This window comes from Sus scrofa, chromosome 4 (assembly GCF_000003025.6).
Source record: "Sus scrofa isolate TJ Tabasco breed Duroc chromosome 4, Sscrofa11.1, whole genome shotgun sequence".
Classification (NCBI taxonomy): Eukaryota; Metazoa; Chordata; class Mammalia; order Artiodactyla; family Suidae; genus Sus; species Sus scrofa.
This window is the reverse complement of record NC_010446.5, coordinates 23877909-23898890: the sequence shown is the minus strand read 5'-3', so window position 1 is coordinate 23898890 and position 20982 is coordinate 23877909. Positions and strand designations below refer to the sequence as shown.

The 20982-nt window shown below is 33.7% G+C and overlaps 2 long non-coding RNA genes across 3 annotated transcripts in view; one reads left to right on the top strand and one right to left on the bottom strand.

Moving 5' to 3' along the window:
- Window positions 1-20982, top strand: part of LOC110260236 — a 911564-nt gene that overhangs the window by 558387 nt on the left and 332195 nt on the right. The gene's annotated exons all lie outside the window — the stretch shown is intronic.
- The window catches only part of LOC102168185, an 89196-nt gene that overhangs the window by 5441 nt on the left and 62773 nt on the right, over window positions 1-20982 (bottom strand). For both annotated transcript variants that reach the window (XR_002343150.1, XR_002343149.1), the window contains exon 2: window positions 538-613. This is a non-coding gene — a long non-coding RNA (uncharacterized LOC102168185). The remainder of the gene's footprint in view (window positions 1-537; window positions 614-20982) is intronic.

The window sequence follows — 20982 nt, the reverse complement described above, 5'->3', positions numbered from 1 at the left end:
GTGTTTTATTGCTTTGTAGACTGACCCATTTTGGCTTTTGGAGTGAGAGGAAAGTGAAGATCTCCTGCTACATTTCTACATGAGAAATTCTATTTTCTATGTGGGTGATTAACTCACATTTTTCAGCCACTTTCCTCCTATATTTAAGGCTACTCTCAATTATCCCTGTCATTACCCCAGTCTTAATGCGAAGGGGTTTTGTAATTACTAAGATAAAATGCTATTTATGATTTCTCCTTTGACCATAGGCTATTTATTAAACCTACAAGTTTAAGACAAACTTTAAGTGCATTTGCTAGTTATCTTTTTGCTATTTTAGCATATTTGTACTGTAATCAGAAATTGTATTCTACGGTTACGTCTTCATCCTGTATTCTGGCACAAAGTACTTAAAACCCTTGAAATGTCTTGTAATACTGGTGATCAAGATTTTTTTTTTTTTTGTTATGAGATTACTTTTGGATCCTAACTAAGGATGGAGACTGGTTGCCAAGAGAACTAACCAAGTGATTAGAGGGTTGGAGTTTTCAGTCCTACCTCCATCAAGGGAAAAAAAGGGTTGAATGTTGGTTTCCAAAGGTTTAATCCATCTTGACCGTGTAATGAAGCCTCCCTGAAAACAGAAAAAAAAAGGACAGGCTTCAGAGAGCGTCTGTATTGGTGAACACGTGGAGGTTCTGGGAGTGTCGTGACTGTAGAGGTCATGGAAGCTCCCATGCCCTTGTCCTATACTTTTTTCTTATCTGGCTTTTCTTAGTATTGCCAAAACTCAGCTTCTGTCTAGCTGTGCTGACCAGAAAGGTGGAGAGAGTGTTTTGGGTGAAGGAGAAAAAGATAGCTTTTATTGCTTGGCCAGGCAAAGGAGGCCACAGCCAGCTAATTCCTTAAGGATTGTTCCCCCCTTTTGGAAGGAATAGGAGATGGTCTTATAGTTTGGGAGTGGAAAATAGGGCTGTAAATAAAGATCAGGGTAGGGGCAAGCTTGCATTCTTCAAAGCTGGTGTTTAGCGGCCCCAAAACTGGTTCTGGTGGTCCTCCTTTCTAGAATGAAGAATGCTTCAAGCAGTTAATGTCTCTCCTTTGGTGGGGATTTTAGTTCTGCAGAAGAGCTCAAAGATATTATATCTATCCCTCAAGGGGGAACCAAGACCCTGCCCCAAAACTGCCACTATTGTTTTTAACTGAGCCTCCCTTGTCTCAGCATCCACTCCCTTCCCTGATCAGCAACTGTCTGAATCTGCCCTTTGGAACTCAGGGAAGGTCATGGAGGCAGAAGCTCATATCCTAAAAACAAAAAATGGGGGGCATGAAGGCTTTTGCGCCTAGGAATGACAGAGGGCACTGTTCGGTTTCATTAGTTACAACCTTACATAATAAACTGGTGATTTAGCAAGTAAAATATTTCTCTGAATTCTGTGAGCTACTCAGGGAAATTAATTAAATCTAAGGATAGCGTTCTGGGAATCTGATTTATGGCCTGTCAGTCAGAAACACACGTAATGACCTAGGCTTGTGACTGGTTTCTAAAATGTGTGTGGGGGGTGTGGGGGTGGATCATTAACCTGTGAATTCTGATACTGTCTCAGGTAGCGTCAGAATTGAACTGAACTGTCAGACTCCCGCCTGTTCTCAGGAGAATTGCTTGTTTAGGGGTTACAACAAAGGTATGCATGGGGAATTTTATTAATAATGTCAATTTTTTTATATTTTTACTTATATTTTGTCCTCACATTCTGTGATTTCTGATAGAATCGTGTTTATATCTCTCTATATGGGGGTTTCCTTTACCTTCTTTTCTCTATTTTTTTTTCTTTATATATCTTGAAAGCATGCTATCAAATGGCAGATGTTTAGATGAATTGAATCTTTCAACATTATAAACTATCTTCTATAGAATAAATTTTGATATATGCTGTGTTATAGACATATTAGCTATCTTTTGAGTGGTGTATTCACAAATACCAATTTCAATTATTTTATATTCAAACATTCTGCCTAATGTCATGGTCTGTGCACATGGGTTGGAAAGAAGAATTTTCCAGACTCAAAGCAAAATTAAGAAGAAAAAAGTTTTTGAGGCAAGAGACACAGACAACACAGCTGGCCGACTTCCTGATAATCAGGGAGAGCTGGTTGTGTCTGTTTTTATAGCCCAGGGAGAGGTGAGGTCTCAGGATACACTTGCTGACTTCTGACTGGTTGGGGGAATGAGTCTTCTGATACATATGCTGGACTCTTGGCAGCCTATAAGGGACCTATAAGGGACAGAGTGAGGAGTGGGCCACTTACCTTTCCTAGCAGGGAGTAGGAAGGAGTAGGCCAGTTTGCTGGAGGTGGGAGAAGGAGCATTACAATGAGACAGGTGGGGCCTTGATAAGGGTCTGGTAATTCCTGTCTTGGCCAGAGGTTTTCAGTTCAATATCCTTGAAGAGGCCTTAAACTGCAACACCTAACAAACCTTTCAATATGATTATTACACACAGCATACATTTATTTAGTAATCTATTTATAACATTTAGCCCATTTACACTTAATATGATTTCTCATTTACAACATGATTTAATTTTTTCCAATTGCTTTAAGGACCCACTTTCTCATGATTTGAACTTTTTTTTCATTTTACCAGGTATGACAGGTACATTTGATATGTGATTTTACAAGATCACATAAACAAACATGAACATAAAATTTAATGTGAAAAACCTAAGGTCTTAAATTATTATTCTTTTATTAGGTTTTAAAAATTGAGGTATAACTACAATATTATATATGTCTCAGGTGCACAACATATTGATTTTTTTAGGTTATGTTCCATTTGTTATTATAAAACATTGATTCTACTTGTGTTGTATAATATATCCTTATAGTTTAATTATTTCATTCATAGTAGCTTCTCTACCCCTCTCTTGCCCTTTTCTCCTATCACTGGTAACCAATAATTTGTTCTCTGTATCTGTGAATCTATTTTTTATATTAGTTTTATTTTTTAGATTCCACATATAAGTGATATCATATAGTATTTGTCTTTATCTTATTTCACTTACATAATGCCCTCCCAAACCATCCATGTTGTTGGAAATGGCAAATTTTCATTCTTTTTATGGCTGAATAGTATTCCACACACACCATATCTTCTTTATCTATTCATCTGTTGATAGACACTTAAGTTGCTCACATATTTTGGGCAATTGTAAATAATGCTGCTATGAACATTCAGGTGCACGCATCTTTTCAAATTAGTAGTTTTTGTTTTTGTTTTTCAAATATATAGTCAGGAGTGGAATTACTGTGCTGGGTCATATGGTAGTTGTACTTTTAGGTTTTTGAGAAATCTCCATACTGTTTTTCACAATGGCTGCATCAATTTACATTCCCACTATCAGAAGGGTTCCCTTTTCTCCACATCCTTACCAACTTGTTATTTCTGTTCTTTTTAATGATAGATTCTAGGAATCTTACAGTTTCTGGTCTCACATTTTAGTCCTTAATTCATTTTGAGGACCTAGATATTGTATATGGTGTTACAGAATGTTCAGATGTTATTATTTTATATGTAGTGCTCCAATTTTACTAACATCACCTATTGAAGAGACTGTCTTTTATTCACTGGATATCCTCACTTCCTTTGTCATATATTAATTGACCATGAGTGAGTGAGTTTATTTCTGGGCTCTCTCTCTTCTGGTCCATTGATCAATGTGTCTGTTTTTGTACTATTTGATTACTGTAGTTTTGTAGTACTGTCCGAAGTCATAGAGCATGATGCCTTCGGTTCTACTCTACTTTCTTAAGATTTTTTTGGCTGTTTCTGGGTCTTTTGTGTTTCCATATGAGTGTTAAAATCATTTTTTCTAGTTCTGTGAAAAAATGTCCTTGGTATTTTGATGGGGATGCAATGAATCTGTAGATTGCCTTGTGCAGTAAGATCACATTAACAATATTAATTCTTCCAACTTGTGAACATGCTATATTCTTTCCTTCTGTCTGTAATATCTTTTATCGTGTCTTACTGTTTTCTGAGTATACGTCTTTTACTTCCTTAGGTAAGGGTATTTCATTCTTTTTGATATGATTGTAAATGGGATTATTTCCTTAATTTCCCTTTGTGATATAGTTCATTGTTAGTGTCTAAAAATGCGACAGATTTTGGTACATTAATTTATATTCTGTAACTTTACCAAATTCATTTATGAGCTCTAATAGTTTTCTGGTAGCATCTTTAGGATTTTCTATGTATAGTATCACGTTGTCTGCAAACTATTACATATCAAACTTATTGACTGATTATTTTTAGCTTTCCACTTTCCCTGTTGTATGTTTAGTAATTCTCTAGAAATTAAAACTTTCATCCTTGACTTAGTAAAGAATAATATTAATTCACAATTTCATACTTTTGTTATTACAGAATAGAGGAAATTTAAGACACCTTAACTCAATTTACCTCTCATTTGATTCTACCACTTTCCAATGTTTGATTCCCCAATCCTTAGCACACATTATCTGATTGCTTGAGAATGGTATGCTCTTTAAGGCGAATATTACTATCTTTACTATATAAACATATCTGTGCAATCTTCTCTAACCTGATTAATGCATTTTCCTCTGAAAATGTAAGACTTTAATAGTTATATTTTTATCAAAATTGTAAAAAAGAAAATATAAATCTTTCATGGGTAAATCTAATTTTCAAATATTGATACTGTATATTAATATATTGAGTGATATGAGACTTCATTTTATAACACCACATTCTACCGTAATTCTTTGAAGGAACATTCAGCTCCTTTTTTTCTTCAGTTTTAAAATATGTTAGTAATATTCCTTCCAATTCTCCCAGCATTCATAGTTGATACATCTAATTCTCAACAACCCACATCCAAGTCATTGATAAATTTCTACCAAATTTACTCCTACTTTTATTATTACTATTATTAAAGTATAGTTGATTTACATTGTTGTTATAACTTCTGCTTTTCAGCAAAATGGCTCAGCCATGATTATATATCCAAGGAGATTGGATATAATTCCCTGTGCTATACAGTAGGACCTTGTTGTTTTTTCATTCTAAATGTCATCGTTTGCATTTACTAACCCCAAACTTCCAGTCCATCCCACCGCCCCCCCACTCTTACCAAGGATAAGTCTGTTCTCTATGTCTGTGCGTCTATTTTGTAGATAGGTTCATCTGTGTCATATTTTAAATTCCACATATAAGTCATATCATATGGTATTTTTCTTTATCTTTCTGACTCACTTCACTTAGTATGATAATCTCTAGGCCAATCCATGTTGCTCAAAATGACATTTCATTCTTTTCAGTGGCTGAGTAGTATTCCATTGTATATACGTACCATATCTTTCTTAATTCACTTATCTGTCAATGGGCATTTAGGTTGTTTCCATGTCTTGGCTATTGAGAATAGCGCTGCTATGAACACAGGAGTGCATGTATCTTTTTGAATTATAGTTTTGTCCAGATATATGCCCAGAAGTGGGATTGCTGGATATGACAATTCTAATTTTAGTTTTCTGAGGAACCTCCAAACTGTTTTCCATAGTGGTTGTACCAATTTACAATTTACATTCCTACCAGCAGGGTAGGAGGGTTTCCTTTTCTCCACACCTCTCCAGCATTTGTCATTTATAGACTTATTGATGATGGCCATTCTCTCCGGTGTGAGGTGGTACCTCATCCCATTTACTTTTCAAACTTATTTTCTTCTTTGACTTCATTCTGAATCTTCTGCTATTTGAAAGTGTAATTGGTTTTCTCATGGTATACTGCAAAATATCTTGTTATTCTTTTTATTCTTCCTTTTTAATTAAGTATACCTATCAAAATGCTGACAAAAGGTACCTTCACATGGGTTAAACTGCAAATAAAATACTCTTCATCACTGTAAAATAAAACACAGCCACCACATAGCATTCAGTATTTTCTATAACCTGGCTCTTATCCACATTTCTAGCCTTATATTTGCCTCTCTCTTTTTCATTTTATTTTACAGTAATGCTATACCTAATTTCAGGCTTCATCCAATCACTTAAGAGTAAGGAAATAAGAGAAGAAGGAAGGAAAGGGAAACAAATTGCTTCTTAAATTATGCTTAGTATGGTATGTTGAAGCAGGTGTTTTGAGAAAATAAATATATCATTAGAGTTTTGAAATTAAACATCTAGGAAAATACTCAATTCCATGTTCACATGGAAGATAAATACAAAAATACATTCCAATCTCTAAAAGTAGTCTGTGAATTTTAGTAATCAACTAAGATCATTAAATAATCAGTTATTTTGACTGAACAGTCGTACTGTTTTCTGTTAAAGAGGAGGCAGACCTATGTAAAAATTCATTTAAATACCTAACGTTCTCTTATCTGAATCTGATATCTGATTATTACTTGAGACACTGGTTGACTTATCTTTGTAAATAAAGAGTATTTTTTCACCTGTGAGAGAGGAAACTTCCCCCGAAACATATTACTTTTGCTGTGGTATAAGATGTAGATTCAGTGGCACTCTACTGTAGCAAAATGAGATGGCATTTATTTGACCCATTTTTATAGAGATCAGAAGAATTTTATTTAGCAACCATTATATTGTATTATAACCCAAGACATTAATCTTAGTTTCTTTCACAGATGTACTTGAAAAAAAAAAAAAAACTACAGGTGTTTTGTTTAAAATTGAAATGACTTTATATTTTATAGTGTTATTTGTTTATTTAAACCATTCAAATACCACAGAAAGTTTTAAGAAAAAAATTGCCTATGTGTCTATTTCTGGAAATATATTCTTATTTTCTTATACATACATATAACTATGTGTGCATGTAGTTTTATAATTATAGGGCATATTTCCACAGGGTTAGGAGGCTGCTTTAAGATTTTTTTTTTTTTTTTCTGTTCCTTCAGGTGGGTATCTGCTTCCTTTTCATGAACATAAGCAGTGTTTGGGTTTGTAGAAGTTGGAAAAGAAGTTGACCATTTTGTTGGTACAGATTATACAACTGAATTGCCTTACCCTTGGTGCCAGAAAGAGTAGTTATGAAACTTTGATTTCATGGCTTCTTGAATTTTTATCATAGCTACATCTCAGAACTCTGGTCCACAGAGAGAAGCAAAGAATGATAAATTCAAGAAAGAGCCTGAAGAAAATAATCCCAGTAGAAAGATAGATCGAATCAATGAAAGAAAGTTAGACACACCCACAAAGGTAAATTTAGGAAACTTTTAAAGAAAGATAAGGCAATAAATATAGAAAAACAAAAACTGTCTAAAGTATTTATGGATTTTTAAAACCGAAAAATCAAAACTGCTTTGAGAAAGGACAGAAGGTCACATGCTCCACTCCAACATTAAGAATGTAGTTTTTGACCTCTGTCAACTAAAAAAATTGCACAACCTGAAAGTTGAGAGTTAATTTATATTTGGGGTGAAACTGGGACTGAAGCCCAGGAGAAAGCATCTCAGGGAGCCCTGAGAAACCCATCTGAGGAGGAGGCGAGAGGGGAAGCTAGCATATAGGACTTTTGGCAACAAAGGGAAGGTAGTAGGAACAAAAGGTTTATAGATAACCATATTTACAGAAAAAGATTTACAGAAAACCAGTTTTTATGGGAAGGTGTAAAGTTCTGGGCTTTCTGGAATCACTCCTTTGATATGCACCTCAGTTGTAGGCCAGTCTTTGTTTTCTTTTCTCAGAGCTCACTGGCCCACCCTTGGGAGTGGCAATTCTCCCAGATGACCAGGACATCTTTTGTCCACTTAACTACAGCCAAAGGGGGGGCGGTATTTCAGAGCTAGCTGAATATACAAGAATCTGAAATACTGCTCCAAAGAGGAAAGGGGGAAGATATCGATATGTCATAAAAGTGAAGGGGGAGGTGCATGCAGCCACACACACATTTTACAGACGTTTGCTGCTGGTGTCCTGCTGAAGGATACTGCTAGTCACAATGGCCATGATTGAAGGATTTTAGTGTTTTTCTAGGTATGAGGAGATGCAAAAATTTGTCTCATGAAATCTTCTCCTTAAAAAAGAAAATCTAACTGTCCGAAGACCTGCTCTTCCAGTTTTCTCCAGAACACAAAGTGCCTCACTCTTGGTCTCCACCCTCAGGGGGTGCAGTGAGTCAGCAGCTGCCGTGGCTCATGTTTTACTCCATGTAGAGGCTGATGGCAAGTGCCAAAGCTCAGTTCACACCTCAAAGCTTCAAGCATTATCAATGAGAATCAGAGGGAAGTGAAAATGGATGCCAAGGAGGTGGCAAAAAAAAAACCAAACAAACAAACAAAAAAAAACTAGTAAAGTTTCTCCATCTTTGTAAAAATACTCAAATATTAAATCTAATAAAGCCCATTATAATTATTGAAACATCTTTCTATATTATGTTCAATTGCTTTTGCAGCAGAAAGTGGCTAAACTTTTCCTGATGCTGAATATAAATTTCATGCAACTATAAGTTCAAATGCCTGACTGAAATTTATCTTAGATATTACATAAACAATGAAGCAATAGATGTATTCTATCCCTTTATTCATTTATTCAGTCTTTCATTCATTCAGAATTGTTTATTAAGTACCAGATAAGGTAGGGATGTATAGGTCATTAAAAGGATTTTACCTTTACCACTGAATATGAATTTTGCCTGCCAAAGAGTCTGTGGGTTTAACTTTGTCCTCCTTTGGGAAACTATGGAAATAATTTACCCCACTTAGTGATATAGTTACAGTAATCGGTTCAATAGTTGGTTACAGGAATATAGTTAGTGAAGTAGATGGTGATAAAGATTCTCTTCTTGACCAAACTCTACTTAGACAACTCGGGTCTCTCTTTTGACTAGACTTCAAATGTTGGACTTGTGTGTGTTCCTCTCTGCTTTGTCCAATTTTAGCAAGAATCCTGTTAAATCATTATAGCTAGAATTCCCAGTCCTTTATATTTTATTTTATGCAATGCCTAATCTGGTTCCTCATGCTCTGTCTTCCCCCAGGTGATGTCTGGCCTAAATTCAGCAAAAGTTCTATTAGGTCAGTTTAGCCAGAATCCCCCATTACCTCTGAAATTTTCTCTTAGTAATTTTGCATCCACTGATCCTTATTCTACTCCTTGGCTTTTCAGTAAGGCATCACAGTTAAAACCAATTCTAGAGACAAACTGTTTGGTTTAAAATTTAGTTCTCTCACTTAGTAGCTATGGGATCTTGGCAATCACTTAACTTCTATAAGCCCCAATTTTCTGATCTCCAAAACTGAGGTAGGAACAATATTTACTTCCCTGAGCTGTTATGAAATTTAAATGGATTATTATTTATAAAAGATCTTAAGCCATTTGTTCAACATATGAAGCAGTGTTGTCTCAAATACACTTTATTTCTAAAGAGAAAATAATTTGTAAAGGTAATCATCTGAATGCTGGTGTCTGCTTCAAAATTCATATGTTGAAAGACCAATGGTATTAGTGGGTGGGACGTTGGGAGATGACTAAGCCATGAAGGTAGAGCCCTCGTGGATGAGATTAGTGCCTTATAAAAGAGGCTTCAGAAAGAGCTCTAGTCCCTCCCATCATGCAAGGACACAGTGGGAAGGCACCAGCTATAAAGAAGGCAGGGTCTTCATGATATTGGCACCTTCATCCTTGACTCCCCAGACTCCAGGACTGTAAGAAATAGATTTCTCTTTTTCAGAAGCCACCTGGTCTATGATACTTTGCTATAATAGCCTGAAGGACTAAGAGAGAATGTATTATATGAGAGTGAAACTGCTTGTACAGCTTGAGAGTTTTGTTTTGCTTTTTTTTGAAGATGATTCCTTTATATTCTGAAGATTTTACTTTGTTCATGATTTGTTGTGTTAGAATGATAAAGAAGAACTGGGATTTGTCAGCTGCCTTCCTGTGGGAGAAATAGCTTTCATAAACATAATTACAAAAAATTCTTGTTTGATCAATATTATCCATTTACATAGCACAATTTCATTTAAATATTTCAAATATGTTATATAGATGGAACAATACTAGTCCATGTGTTTTGAGCATAGAAAAACAGTAATTGTTTTAAGAAGTCTTCGAATGTAAAAATGATCATTCTGAGATATATAAAAATTACTAAAATATACTGTGTAAAATACACAATTGTTACACAGGCAATATAAAATAAACTCAAAATACTGCAAAAACACTTTCTTTTCCCTTTCAAAAATTGTATGGTATTAAAAGATGACTGAGTTACTTCTTCTCAAGGAGTTAAACTAGAAGCAGGAATATTATATTTTATGCTGCATTTTGGTAAAGACTATCTTTTGATCAAGAGCTTTTTATTCCCTTTTATATATCAGAATATTCTCAATATAATTCATAATATTTATGAATTATATTAGCCATTTTACAAGTCATATTCTTGATTATCTTTATAATCCAATGCAAGTTTGGTTAAAAATATATTCCAGTATATTCTCTTTTTTCATAACTTTTGAAGTTATCCACAAATAATCTGAGAGGGATTGTGATTCTTTTTTATTTTTTGGCTTTTTGCCTTTTCTAGGGCCGCTCCTGTGGCATATGGAGGTTCCCAGGCTAGGGGTCCAATCGGAGCTGTAGCCACTGGCCTACGCCAGAGCCACAGCAACGCGGGATCTGAACCACGTCTGCAACCTAAACCACAGCTCACGGTAACGCCGGATCCTTAACCCACTGAGCAAGGCCAGAGATCGAACTCACAACCTCATGGTTCCTAGTCGGATTCGTTAACCACTGTGCCACCAAAAGAACTCCAGTGATTCTTTTTTAAAGGAATCATAAATATATGAACAATCCTAATAAAGTTAAGTATTTTATATAGTATATCTGGAATCTGTATTTCCATATATTAGAATATTCCTTTAATTCTAATTGTAAATGTAATTGCAAATGTAATTCTTTACATTAATCTGATAATGTAAAGTCATTTATTCCTTTAACAAAACTTTATGCGTATAGTTGGATTTTCTCTCTGAACACTTATTTTCATTATATGGTTGCAGATATATTGATATTCCTTATCCCCAATGACACTCTCATTTATAGTTCTTTACCTATCAAGAAATTTAGCCAAAACTTATCTCAGAGAGCAGTGACATTCATAAGCTTCTCTGGACTACCTTGAAGTACTACCAGATTATCAACTAATTCAGCTAATGGGGTCCCTGAGATCTAAAATGATATGGTTAATGTGCTCAATAATGAAATTTATATGAAAATCAATCTCTAGCAAATGGAATAATTTAACCTTTCAAGATCATTCTAGGGTATACAGTCCTAGAAATAAATTTCATTAGATAAGATACTATTAAATAGCTTCCAAATATTTCAAGTACATATAGTGTTTTTATGATGGCTAAATAACTCCTAACAGACCTAGCCCAAAAGCAAATGTTCACTATAAATTCTGGATAATTTTTTTTAAAAAGTAACAATTTGAAGGCTGTATGCTGTAAACAAGAAGAAGCACATTTTGGAGGTGGTATCAAGACTTTGAAGAGAAAAATTCATATGAGAAACATATTTCATTGTATAAATGCTTTAGACAGACCATAGTCAATGCACAGGGAAAAACAATGAAAATTTTAAGATGTGTGTTAGATAAATTAAATATTAGATTATATACCATGAAAGAGATGATTTGTAAACTGTAGGATAGCTCTGAAATAATTTCAACTCAGTGGAGAAAAAACAATGTGAAGGAGAAAAAGAGGTTGAGAATAAAGAGGAGTAAACTTCTGTTTGAGGTTAAATTGCAGGGATGTGTTGCTTCCACACATAATAATAATAATAATAATAATATGAATATGAATAAATAAAAATGTAAGAGGAAAAATAAAGTTTCTTTGGTGGATCCAGTTCTAGAACCTGCAGCCTCTTGGAAGATACCATTAGGAGTTTCTATGTTTCTTTTATATACCAAATATCAAGTACACAGGGGGAAAAAAAACTAGTAAAATAAAATGAAATAAATGGAAAAATGGAAAAACAATTGTGAGTTGTTGAAGCAGCATATATTTCAGAATATAGAGGGAGAGAGAACTTATTTAATGAGGCCAGTGTAACTAAAGAGAATATATAGCAATGAATATGAATAAAATATAATAGTCTTCGTAAGCACAGACAGAAAAATTATTAAATATTAATATAGTCAATATAGTAAAAGTAGGATACATTTTAAAACATTTTGAAAACACCTGAAAAATCCTACAACTATCATTACACTTAATTGTCACGTTTATCTGAGACAGGAATGTGGCAAGGATGACAACTCTGAGCATTGTACTGGATAGCTAGAAAAAATAGGTATGTATAGAAACATAAAAATATTATGTAAAATAAATAGCTATAGATATATAGATATATAAATAGCTATATATATAGATAGATAGCTAGATATATAAATAGCTATATATATATATATATATATATATAGATATATATGCCATGAGTTCAGACTAATGTCTGCAACTCTAATCTAGTATCATATGATTTTTTTCTAACTCCCCTCTTATTTGTGTATAAACTTCCAGTCCAATAGTGAGAAACACCATTCCATGCTGCCATTGTTATTTGTTCAGTGTTAATATAATAAACTCATTATGGTTTCAGAATGTTGTCCGTAGCCCATTGAAAACAACTTTAACAACTAAATTATAGTACTTATACACAGATACTTTGTCTTTAATTTTACCTTCTCCACTTGCCAAGCTGATTTAAAAATGTATATTTTGAAATAAAAATGGGCCCAGAAGAGCCAATGTGATGGTTAAAAAAAAAGAATAACAACAGTAGAGTATTTACTACTTGATTTTGAAACTTACTATAAAACTATAGCAATAAAGCCCGTGTGGAATTATGGAATGATAGACAAATGGAATACAATATAATACCCATAATAGACCTCAGAGATTTCTTTGAAGGTGCCAATGCAATTAAAGGAGAAAAGAAAAAAGAAAATAATTGCCATAAGTGGTTGGAATAACTGAACATCGATATGTTAAAAGAAAAAGCAAAAGCAGAAACTCTTACCTCAGATCTTACAAAAAATTAAACCAGATAATTCATAAAATATAAAAGTGAAAATGTGGAAGAAAATCTTTATACCTTAAGAGAGTCTTTTTTGATAGACTGTCAAACACTCAAATTTTTTAAAAAACTGATATATTAGAATTCAACAAGTGTATAAACTTTGTTATGAAAGATGTTATTAAGAAAAGTTTGAGAAACAAATAGTCTGACAAAACAAAAAACAATTGAACAGACATTTCAAAAAAGATAACAAATGATAAGTATATTATGTTATTTTACTTAGAACCATATCTAGAACTAAACCAGATAATTTTGTACATTGTTTATGGTGGCATAAAGCTTAAATGTATTTTAGAAAAAAATGGACAGCATATACTAATAATAAGTATAATTATGTACTTTCCCCATGAATCAGCATATCAGTTCAAAAGTATGATATGAAAAGAAATGAATACAGTTGTTCACCAAAAAGTATAACAGCTTTTAGAGAGTATCCAAATACTGGAAAAAACCCATATGTATGTCAACAACTGAGTGAACATATTGTGGTTTATTTATACAATGGGATGTTACACAACAATGACAATAAATCAACTACTGCACCGTGGGAAAATATGGTTAAATCACATGGAAATAATGATGAGAAAAATCAACCACAAAGGCACATGTACTTGTTACTGAATTTATATGAAGTTCGAGGATGGGTAAAATTGATTCATGTTTCTAAGCTCTCGAAGCAATTCTCTCTTGGAGTGGAGCATTGCTCTGGTTTGAATGTTTGTGTCTTCTCAGAATTCATATGTTGAAATCTTAACTCCCCAAAATGATCATATTAGTAGAAGAGGTCTTTGGAAATTGGTTTGGTGGAGCCCTCATAAATGGAATTTGTACTCTTAAAGGGTTCTCACAGAGCTTCCTAGCTCCCTTCCACCAGGTGAGGACACAAGGAAGAGTCTTTGACCCAGAAGAGGGTCTTCATGAAAATCATGCTGGCATGCTGCTCTCAGACTTTCAGGTCCCAGAACTGTAAGGAATATATTTTTGCTGTTTATAAGCCACCCAGCCTGTGCTATTTGTTCTACCAACCCCAAAGAATGAAGATAATCATTGTCTGGATAGCAACAGAAGAAATACCTCTGAGATCCTGACAATTACAGAAGCATTTCCATATAGAATATCCATTGAGCTGCACATTTCAGATTTATTTACCTTAATCTTTGCAGACTATACTTTAGTCTTTGATTTTGCCTTTTTTTTTTTTTTTTAAAAAAAGTGAGAATTACTTTTATCTGTTCAGAATCCCAGAATGAGATATTGGAGCAATGAAGGTGACAAATATTATTTCTTAATGCTAATAATATTAAGAAAGATACTGGCTGAGAATGCTTCTTAATCAGAAAATTTAAACATATTTTGCAGGAAACAAAAAAAAAAATCCCAAGCAAAATGAATAAAAACAAATTTAGATATACCATAGGCCATCTGCAGAACATAGATGACGTACGTAAAAGAAACCACATGTTTAAAATAAGATTACTTATGCAACGATTATATATTCTTTTGCCTTCTCAATGATAACAATGGAATAAAAATGGCATATGAATCAAAATTTTACCATTCTGAGAGAAAATAATTATGCATAATTTTATATCTAGTGAAGCTCTTAATTAAAATCAAGGGTAAAAATCTATAAATTGATGAATTAGGGACAGATAATCACTGAGAACCTGTTCCCCAAAAAAAGGAGTTCATTTAAAGCATATATAAATGGATTGAGGAGAGAAAAAAAAAATCCCTCAAAGGGAAATCTGAACAGTAAGAAAGAATGGTAAACAAAGGAAATGATACATCCGTTGCTAGATTGAGCGTGTAGAAGTAGGATGGGACATCACTGAAAATTTGGTATAGATGTTAAGATTGATAACTCTATGTCTCTGTCTATCTCTGTGTCTCTGTCTCTCTCTTCCTCTCCCTCTCCCCAAGATGGTATGAAAATATATAGAATAAGCTTTCCAAGCTGGTCCAAAAGTTACTTGAGAGAGAATCTCCAAAGAATGGAGATTGATTTGGGTTTTTATTATGTGTAGGGTGAGGGATGCCAGTAAGAGGTCCTGCTTGCAAGCAGCCATTTGCTTGACTTCCATCTCTTGTTCAGCACCAGAGGAGAGGATGGCTAAGTACTCTTATAATCATACTTAGATGTGTGTATAGAGGAAAAGAGCAGGTGAGGCTTAAAAGCTGTTAGCACTCAAATATTACTGTATGGATTCAGACTCATATTGGAGAAGTGAAGAAAACATTATACAGCTGAAATATAAAATATCAATATCAAAATATGTTAAATTTAAGAATGAAATAATCAAACTCAAATATGAACATTAACCTCAAATAAATTTGGAGTCTATCCAATAGGATAAAAGCATGCCAAAGTCTCTGTACCTTTAAAAGGAGTCTTTGTGAAATGCTTATAAAGGATGCCTAGTGTAACTTTCTTGGAAATATAATGGATAACTTCAAAAATAGTTAAATAGGAAAAAGGGAGGATAGACGAAAGCAAACAAATTATCTATCAATTTAAAAGAATCTATAAATGTATTAAGGGATAAAATATATCAGAATGGGAAAATAAAAAGTGCAAAAAAAGTGTTTCCAATAAAATTAAACACATGAAAATTCAAACATATGTAAATAAACTAAAATATACAGAAAGAGGTATTCAAATGAGTTAAGCAGAAAATTGAATATATGTCTACAAGAGACAAATATGAATAAATAATGAATGTTCATATGAATGAATAAATGATTAAGAAATGTGAAAAAAGTGGAATGAGAAAAGGTAATAGTCAAGCAGAAACACAAAAATATAGAGCTAAGGTGAAAAAAAAATTGATGCAGGTGCAGGAGCTTCATCATAATGAGAAAATTTTTAAAGTAGGAAATAATAATTATGTATAGGTAATAACATAGCTTCAAAACACATAAAGCAAATATTGTTAATGCTGAAAAAAAATTAAATGGGAATTTAAAAATCCCAGTATCCAAATTTGATAGCTGAGATGAGAGATGTTCAGTGAGCAAATATAAAAATTTAGACAATAAATATTGAATAAACAGTGCCACCAAAATTTGGAGAATTCACATTGATTTCTATCATACACAGGATGACTACAAAATTGACTATATATAAGACATTAAGTTACATTCAGCAAATCTTCTGTCATCATTATCCTAGCAGCATGTTATCAATCATAGTTAAATTACATAATAAGTAACAAAAAGTTAACAAAAATGTTATAAAATTTTTAAATTAATATTTTGCTTCTAAATAACACTGGATCAAAGGAATTGGGATAAAAATTACAAAATATTTAGAATTATATAAGAATAAAAACTATAACTCAATATGGGTGAAAGAGTAAAATAATGCTTGTTGCAAAATTTATTACCCTAAACACAATGTTAGAGAAGAAAAATGGCTGGAAAATGAGCTAAACATCCAATGGAAGGAGCCACTCAAAGAATAACAGAATGAATGCATAGAAAAGAAGTATCTCAAGTATTAAAAATAAGAATACCCATTAATTAAATGATAAAGAAGAAAAGTAGAATCACCTAAATCAAACATTGCTAGTTCTGAAAAGAACAAAATAGTTTTTTAAACTAATACCGGAAAAAATAATCAATTAAAAGAGAAATGAGTTCCCATTGTGGCTCAGTGGCTAACGAATCTGACTAGGAACCATGAGGTTGCAGGTTCCATTCCTGGCCTTGGTTAGTGGGTTAAGGATCTGGCGTTGCCCTGAGCTGTGGTGTAGGTCGCAGACATGGCTCGGATCCCACGTTGCTGTGGCTCTGACATAGGCCAGCAGCTATAGCTCCTACTAGACCCCTAGCCTGGGAACCTCCATATGGCCCTAGAAAAGGCAAAAATACCAAAAAAAAAAAAAAAAAAAAAAAAAAAGAGAGAGAAATGAAAACAGGAGGAGTTATATATGCTGCAAAAGTCAAAAAATGCAAGTACAACAATAAGAATGTTAATTCTTATCCTTTATCATTAATTATAACACAGGGACTTGAAAGTAAAAATAATTGCTAATGGCAAAACTTTTGAATCTGACACTATTCCCCATTCACTTTAAAGTCTTCTAGAGAAGGATGTGTCTTAATGACCAGGAATTTTCAGCAGCTGTCCTTTATATTTTCTGTTTCTTGATTAAGAACTCTACAAATGCCATCCACTGACCGGAACTGGATTTTAATGATGGGAATGCTCTTCTTCAAGGAGCAGTGTTGAATCTCTAGAGGGACTAATAAATCTCAGAATCTCAGAATTATAAATTGAAAAGCCATCTTCCTAAAAGTTTGTTACTGGAATGACAAAATGGCACAACGGGAATACTTGAAAGGGAGACCAAACAAATGGGGGCTGCACGCTCATAAGCCTATTCACCCATCCACCTCCCAACAGCCCAACCTTACAATACCTTCAGATTAGGGGGTTTAAAGATATGAAAATTGTAGAGACATAAATATTCAGTCCAAAATAGAGTCTTAGAGCAAAACTGACTCTACTATCCCCTAACCTCTTTGTGGACTTGGTGAGAAGAAGCATTCCCTGAGACTGATAAACCAAAAATTCTAAAAAGTGAGGATGGCTTAATATACAAAGATATAGTTATTACATGTACATAGATTTTTATTATCTATAATACATTTAGCATTCTATACAGAAAAGTGTAACATTTTTAACAACCCAGTTTAGGTTTTATGATGACTATTATTTTTTCTTACCAAAAGTTTTATTCTTTTCTAATCATAAGAGCAACTTATGTAAGCTATGAAAAAATAGGAGATAAAAAATCTCAAAGAGGGAGTTTCCTTCATGGTGCAGGGGAAACAAATCTGACTAGAATCCATGAAGATGTGGGTTCGATCCCTGGCCTCGCTCAGTGAGTTAGAGATCCGGCATTGCCATGGGCTGTGGTATAGTCTGCAGATGTGGCTTGGATCCTGCAGTTGCTATGTCTGTGGTGTAGGCTGGCAGCTGCAGCTCTGATTCAAGCCCTAGCCTGGGAATATCCTTGTGCTGCGGGTGTGGCCCCTCCCCCAAAAAAGCACAAAGAAAAAGTCATGTATGTATAATCCAAATAGTGAATAATTTCCATTAACACTTTGATGTATTATCATTCTCTTTTCTTCCTGTGGGTATGTGTGCATATGTGTATGTACAAGTAAACAAAAATACATTTGTGGGCACTTCAGTTGTAGAAAGTGATTAGCAAAGAACAAAATCTGTTTCCTCTGAAGATTTGGATAGGTTAAACTGAGCTTATATGAAATCATAATATGATAATATAGGACATGATTAACTTTTATGATAGAAATTCCTAAAAGGCACAGATAATCCAGCCATTCTACCATTCAAACTGTTAACTGCTCATGCAGTTTTACCCCTGCTTTTGTCTTCAAATCATTTCTCACCTTGAAAAAGCAGTAACACTCATACATGAATTATGTATGTATCTACAGACCTGTAGGCAATGTTTTTTTTTAAATATGTATCTTCAGTTAAGTCTCATAACATTTTGCTTAAACTGTTGAAGTCTCTAGGCTGTAATTATCTTATAACATGAGTCATCCTTCTGTCTTCATTGATTAATTCTTAAGTGGCAAAAAGGCCTTATGAACACTATTAAGCTAAATTTATGATTTCCTTTTCTTTAAAAAGCAGAGTGTAGTTGTCCCTTCTTTATGCTTCCATAGTACCTTATACAATCCTTCATTCTAGCACTTATCTCACTGTGTTATAATTATTTGTTTTCATTTGTCTCTCCCATTAAATAATGATCCTATTAAAGCAGTGCTTATTTCTTATTTAACCCTAAATTCCTGGCATTGAGCAAAATTCTTGTCATACAGTAGACCTTAGGAAATAATGGTTAAATGAATGGAACTTTCAAACCTCCTATATCACTGTCACCATCTTTAATTGCACAATTTGTACAGCAATGTTGACAGAATGGCCAGCTTTCATTAAGTTATCTTTAGAGATTTCACAGCTACTATACACACAGTGAGTCATCCTTAGGTTTAGTAATCTCCATATAAATTTACAAATCGTTAGAGAATTTAACATGGTATTTGGGAGCTTCCCAGGTAAATAATAAATTTGTAATTACTAATTGATTTCTGGTTTAGTCCTTATCAACATCAAAAGAAATAGGACCAACTGTATAGCACAGAAAACTACATCCAATTTCCTGGGATAGACCATGATAGAAAATACTATAAAAATACTATAAAATATATACACACACGTATATGTATATAATGACCGAGTCACTTTGCTATACCGCAGAACTGGCACAACACTGTAAATCAACTGCACTTTAATAAAAGAAATTTAAAAAGAAATACGACCAGTAATCATTTAGCTATGTGTGTGCATGTATCAACACATCAGATGTGCACCTTAAGCTGACACAATGTTGTATGTCAATTATGCTTCAATAAAGCTGGGGAAAAAAAGACATTAAAAAAGAAAAGTATGCCTAGAAAATTTCTCTAGTGTACTCAGAAAGTCATATTAGGCATTTTATATTGAGATTCAGGACATCTTTAAAGAACAGTACTGAAATAGAATGACCACTGTTATTGAGAGAATCTCTGTTCTGTAGAAAAGACAAAACTTTTTTCATTTTAAAGAATATTAATTTAATTAACTGTTTTAAAGAGCATAGCCTACACGAGTCATGCAGAAGAATTAGAATTGTGGCATACACAGATTTCTATTAGTATATGTAAGTATTTTACCTAATTGTTGGTCACAATTGATGCTGTATTTTTAAGCTTTCTATCGGATTTACTGTATAAGACCATTAATCATATTTTATTGGTTACCTATCCTGGAAACTTATTTCTTATCAGTGGCTCAAAATTATACCATTTTATACTTTTCATCTTAAGGAACCCAGCTAAACTGAACAATAGTCTAAAAATAGCCTGCATCATTTTAGGACTATGTATGGTAAAAATGTGTGTGATTTTTTTAAAATCTAGGAAGAGTTTTCCTAGAAAATCTAGGAGGTATTTTATAATGATATTGTGTGACAGGGTGGCTAGAGGTAATTGATGTACTTTAAGTTAGTGACATGGTTTAGCTCCAGAGCTAATGCTAGAAAATGTAGCTGAGTTAAATGTATAGAATAAAAGTCTGAATCAAATTCAGTTTTAATTTAGAGTGACTAACATCAAGTAAGACCTTGTTGATTTTAAGTAATCAAAACTGAGAGACAAGATAATACATAATGTTTGAATTTATATGGGTTTAGAAGTTTGACCATTAAAACTCTAGGAGATAATTTAGTTTAATACTACATAGTACCTCGGTATCTTGGGATATATGAAAGAAGAAACGTAGCCTGACAGAATGTTATGGAAAGAGCCTGCCAAAATGAATTCTTCTATGAAGAGTGCAAAGCACTTGAACCAAGGTAGAGACAGCCCCTCCCCGCAATTCCTGAGAGTCAAACTCACAAATTCAGTTACCAGATTGACCTTCAAGATCCATGTAAACATTTTGAATTTCATGTTTGCCTTCAAAACCCTCTGTTTTCTCTATCCTGCTTAAAAGTACCAAAACCCACTCTGCTTCTTGAGCCAGAGATTTAGAAATCATCCTTGATTCCTCCATCCTCTTTGCTTCTACCTCCAATTCTGTCACAGTGTCCAAGACACATCACAAGCACGTCATCTTCTCTTTATTTCATATGCCTCCAGTCTAGACACCTGTATCATCTCACCTATACAACTCATAGACTAATGGTCTTTCTCCTTCCAAGTTGCTTCGCTCCCATGTTTTCTCCAAAGGGAAGCCAGAATAATTTGAACAAGCATAAATCCATTCATCTTTCTCCTCTGCTTACATCAGCT